This window comes from Podarcis liolepis, assembly GCF_965112155.1.
Source record: "Podarcis liolepis genome assembly, chromosome: 1".
In the NCBI taxonomy this organism is placed as follows: domain Eukaryota; kingdom Metazoa; phylum Chordata; class Lepidosauria; order Squamata; family Lacertidae; genus Podarcis; species Podarcis liolepis.
The window spans coordinates 27486136-27491772 of NC_139554.1; the positions used below are offsets into that span (position 1 = coordinate 27486136).

Sequence of the window (5637 nt, forward strand, 5' to 3'; positions counted from 1 at the left end):
GTACATTTCTAAATCCAAGCTATGATCTACTAATGAGAATGCAGAGCCAAGATGGCTCCCAGGTCAACAGCTTTTACTGTCTGCAGTGCCAAGAATAAAGCTGGAAACATACTTGGCTCAACTCTGGCATGAAAAATTCAAAACACACTCAAATTGCTCTGTGGTAGGGACTTCTCCTGGATGAGTGAATGGTTTGTTTGTTATGAAATATTTACTACTTAATGTGACCCAGATTCAGCTCTGTAGCCTGAAGAAAAGGCCTCCAGTAAAGATCTAATTTAGAAGCAAAAAGGTTTGTAGTATTATAAAAGAAATGCACTGGAGCTTGGAAAGGAAATGGCAATACTGAAAAGGTCAAAATCTCACTGTTTGGCCTCCATTTTTTCCTTGTATTTGCTAGTGTGATGAGCATTCCCAGCAACAAACTACATGTTATACGCAACAACATGTAGATCTTTTCAAAGAAAAAAGGAGGGCAAACTTTTAAACAGAGCACTGGCGGGACACAGTGAGGAGCTCCCTCCACCCACAGGCCATTTTTTCAATTGCCATAGGTACTGGTTTCTCTTTGTTGTTGTTTAGTCGTTTAGTCGTGTCCGACTCTTCATGACCCCATGGACCAGAGCACACCAGGCACTTCTGTCTTCCACTGCCTCCCACGGTTTGGTCAAACTCGTGTTAGTAGCTTTGAGAACACTGTCCAACCATCTTGTCCTCTGTCGTCCCCTTCTCCTTGTGCCCTCCATCTTTCCCAACATCAGGATCTTTTCCAGGGAGTCTTCTCTTCTCATGAGGTGGCCAAAGTATTGGAGCCTCAGCTTCACGATCTGTCCTTCCAGTGAGCACTCAGGGCTGATTTCCTTAAGAAACTGGTTTCTCTAAGCAGCTGCAAAAAAAGTTAAAGAAAGAAACAGGCAGCTCTTGGACCATGTCATAAGTACAGAACAGATCCATGCATGAATCAGTTCCAATTGTGCAGGGGTCTGAGGGGAGTGAAATGAGTACATTTGCTTCAAAACATGGAGCGAATTGGAATCCTCCCCATCTCTACGGTGTGCTTAATTTAAAGGCACACTGTGAAAGTGAATGTAGAGGGAGTGTTTCATTCCAGATGCAGCTCCTTAAACATCTTTAGCTCTTAAGATAATTTATCAAGAGTTAAGGTATTGAGAAGGTTTTTAATACTGAAGGTTCTAGAATTGTGAGAAAGCCAACATGGCTGACAATGCCACATTATCCACTGGGGGATTATCTAGGGCTTGGCCCCTGACAAAGGTGCAGGCCCTGGGGGGCACAAAAATCACACCTCTCCACTCTGGCTCAGAGTAGTGGCTAGGAGCCCACACAGTACCAGATTTACATATAAGCTAAACAAGCTATAGCTTAGGATCCCACTCACTTGGGGGCCCCCCAAAATTTCACTATTAATATACTTCTTCTTAATTGTACAGTATTTCAGTTCAATAATTATTTTGATAAAATACATATTTTGTTATGTGCAAATGGCTTCAGATACCTATTAGGTCCATAAATTACCATATAGCATATATTCAACACAAAAAAACAGTGACAATTTGTTGTTGACAAAGGACAGCTGGACATATAAAGGGCCCCATTACCTTCAATAGCTTAGGGTCTCATCAAACATAAATCCAGCTCTGAGCCCACCCACCACTCCACACACTTGCCAAAGGCACAAGATCCTTGCCAAGGGCACAAGGGAGCCTAGGTACACCTCTGATTATCCAGTATCGTGTGAAATCCAAAGACTGAAAAACTCCAGTTTTGAGAGATGGAGGAAATCATAAGTTTCCCATGGGGCCATTTGGAATTTTGGGTATGCCATGAGAACCAGCTCTTTAATTTATTCTCTTCCGCCTCCCCTGGGCAATTTTGCCCAGCAGGCAGAAAGGATTGCGAATGTGTGCACATACGAAGACATGCGCACACACAATAATTTTGCTTGCCCTTTTCTGAACCTGAATGTGTTATGCTACATTCTTATGAATTTCCTAATGTAACTCTTACAGCTGTGATTTTCTAAAGGTTAAAAGCTTAACGTAACTACATGACCGGTGGGATTAAACTAATGATCCCCATCCATGGAAGCGCTGCACAGGGACTTTCACTTGTGCAGTGGAACTCCCACACACACCCTCCCACACACACCCTGTAACTGTCTTGGAGAAGTCATGGGAGATCATTCTGTCTGGCAAGCTGAAAGTCTTGCACTGGTGGAATTATCAAAAAAACTGTGACATTGCATTTCTTCTGATGTTTTTCAGCACATTTAGAAGTTCATAAAAGTATGTGTGGCATGGAGAAAGTGTATACGGTGGTACCTCGGGTTACAGACGCTTCAGGTTACAGACACTTCAGGTTACAGACTCCGCTAACCCAGAAAACCCAGGAATAATACCTCGGGTTAAGAACTTTGCTTCAGGATGAGAACAGAAATTGCATGGTGGTGGCGCGGTGACAGCAGGAGGCCCCATTAGCTAAAGTGGTACCTCAGGTTGAGAACAGTTTCAGGTTAAGAACGGACCTCCAGAATGAATTAAGTTCTTAACCCGAGGTACCACTGTAGAGGAAAGTGTATATAGAAAAGACCCCACCCCATCTCTCATAACACTAGAACTCATCCAATGAAGCTGAATGTTGGAGGAATTAGGACAGATAAACAAAAGTATGTCTTCACACTACACATAGCTAAACTATGGGAGGCACTGATGATCACCAATTTAGATTGCTTTCATGGAGGTGGAGGTTATCAATGGCTACTCGCCTGCTGCAGGATTTGTCACAGTTATCTTGATGACCACTGTGAGAACAGGATACTGGACTGGATGGGTTGGCCTGACCTAGCAGACAAATCTTACTTTCTTTTTTCCTAACTTATTTTGATATGCTTCATCATCTATCTTGCACCTGGTCATCACCAACAGGGTGATCAACAAGGTGGAAGTACTGGGAACCTTGGGAAAAAGTGATCATGTCCTCTTGGTTTTCATGATACAGAGGCAAAGGAAAGCTGAGTGTAGTTGGTCATGCACTCTGGGGACCCTAAGAAGGCTGATTTCAAAAATCATAAGAAACTGCTGGGTGTGATCCCATGGTCAGAAACTTTCAAAAGAGAAGGGAGTTCAAGGTGGATGGGAGTTTCTTAAAGGTGAGATACTGGAGGCACAAAGGCAGACAATTCCAACAAGAAAGAAAAGTGGGAGGCATCTAAAAATACCAGTGTGAGTTGCACAGGGGTAGCTAATGAGATGCCCTCCAAATGTTGTAAACTACACTTCCCAATAACCCCAACCAGCATGGCCCCAGCCAACCACTCAAGGATGATGGCAGTTTTAGTCTACAACATTTAGAGGGCACCACATGGTCTACCCCTGGGATAGGTTATAATTTTGACCAGCTGGTGCTTATAAAATAGAGATGAAACTGGAGCATGGTGGAACACAACGAATGAGGGAAGGAAGGGTGGATGCAAGGGAAGGGAAGGAGAACATCCTTATTCCTGTAAATTGGCTATGCTGAATAACAAGATCTGTAGTTGTATAAGAACAAGAACAGTAAAAAGCTCTGCTGGACCAAGGCAACATTCCATACTTTTCTCACAGTGGTCAATGAGATGCCTAAAGAGAGACTATTTTCATGCTAATTTAATATAGGGTTTAAATATGTATGACTTTCCACTACTGCTGACCATTCAGTTGATGAGTTAAGAGCCTTCTCTCTCTCTCTCTCTCTCTCTCTCTCTCTCTCTCTCTCTCTCTCTCTTTCTTTCTATTTTGCTTCCTTCCTTCCTTCCTTCCTTCCTCCCTTCCTTCCTTCCTTCCTTCTTTCCTTCTTAAGACTGAATTTGCTTCTGAGGTGGGAGGAAAAGTGTTGGAATAAACTCAAGAAACCCTTCACTCTCCACTCAACTTCTAGGTAAAGTAACCTCATGAATCTAGCCTTGTGGTATGTCAGGTTTCTCTACCTTACAGCATTATGTCAATTTGACCTAGGCCCATTTTGGATCCACTCCCAATTTTACACTTAGCAAGTATATATTGTAATTAAAAGAGTTGTCCTCAAAGGGCAGCAGACTCTCAACATATGTGCAGCCGGCTGGCTTCAGAAAATCCCAACAGCTGTGAAATAAATGCTATTTCCAGAGTTGTTTAGTGGAGGTCACACAGAGAAGGGAATCTGAGTGAGAGCTGTTTTACATTTCCTTCATCTGCAGGTTTACAAGGTCTTTTGCCTTCCGACTCTACATTTGCCAGCATCAGCCTAGATCCCAAAGAGGGAATTTATCAAAGAAGCATACCAACAAAACAAGCAAGGCAAAACAAAACAAGCTTTATTTTACAAGAGAAATAAACTAGCAGGGTGAGGTCAGTGCTGAATGAAAATGGCAGGAGTTATGAAAAGGCAGGCCTAATGAGTTAGCTGAACATAAGGCTGAATGTCGACATATCCCCTGACAGGGACCATTCAGCATCAGCAATTTGAAGCCAGCAGGCCAAATCCAGGTCCCTGAAGATTACCAGCTGTTCCTGTAGTCGTCAACTCAAGAACAAGAGAATGTTGTGAAGAAAGTTGTAGCTCTGATAATAGGACTTGCTAGCAAACTTATTTGGGGTAATAGAATATCAGTTCTATGACATTCCTTTGAGTTGCTCTTCCATAAAGTTGGGATGGGGAATGGGCATGATCCCCAGTACTTCTCTGGAGGAATATCACCCGAACACTTAAACATAAATGCTGATGAGATTTGCAAGTAAGGCATTTGTATGGAGAGTATGACGATATTTGTTCATGATAGTTGCATTTGCAAGGACTGGATTGAACAGTCATGGAATACAGTTATTGACACATGCACAAAATGGAGGGTGGTGCCCAGAAATCATGTGGCACAGAACAGATGAGGTAACCATCAAAAAGATTTTCCCTGAGCTGTTTGAGACCACCTGAAGTGATGAACATCAACAAGTGCTGCTGGGAACACTGGTGGCTATGATGAATTTAAATGCTAAACTCTCCAATGTTGTTCACGGCATCACTGTTTGGAGGGAAAGCAATTTTAACTCAGAGTTTACGCATATAAAAGCACTGTGCATGCCTCTGTATCTTGTGGAGAATGGGAATTACAAAGAGTCAAAACTTTCTCGAAGCCTCTGGCTGCATGCACCACACAATGCGCAAGCAAGGCAGACCTATATCTGTGCAGACTCCCAGTAAAAACTGCATTTTCCCCTGCCCTCATGAAATAGTGATGCTGTGAACAACATTAGAGAACTTAACATTTTAAATTATACATAAATGTGGCGTTCCAGCTGTGCCTGGAAATAAATGTGGCTAATGTAAATACAGGCACTAATGGGGATTAATGATTTAAAGGTTTCCTTTGGTAAAGAATACTTCACTGGCACTGGGTATGTTTTCGGCTAAGAATTTTCCTCTCCCCTCACGCCTCCCTCTGTCCCACCTCATTCTGTCTCGCTCTCCTCTCCAAGGGATTAGTGTCTCTGTCCCCATCTTGCTAGGAATGAATTCACTCCTTGGCACAGCCCCCCCCCCCTTCCTGCTCCTTCCATTTCTGTTTCCAAACAGTAAGTCTGCTTTGTACTTCGCTCCTTTCCACCC

At 43.0% G+C, this 5637-nt stretch overlaps 1 long non-coding RNA gene across 1 annotated transcript; it reads left to right on the forward strand.

The window, feature by feature from the left end:
* The first annotated feature begins 3855 nt into the window (after window positions 1-3855).
* LOC310712975 lies at window positions 3856-4762 on the forward strand. The gene is made up of 2 exons (XR_014529056.1): window positions 3856-3936; window positions 4235-4762. It is a non-coding gene; the product is annotated as an uncharacterized lncRNA (long non-coding RNA).
* The last annotated feature ends 875 nt before the right edge of the window (window positions 4763-5637 follow it).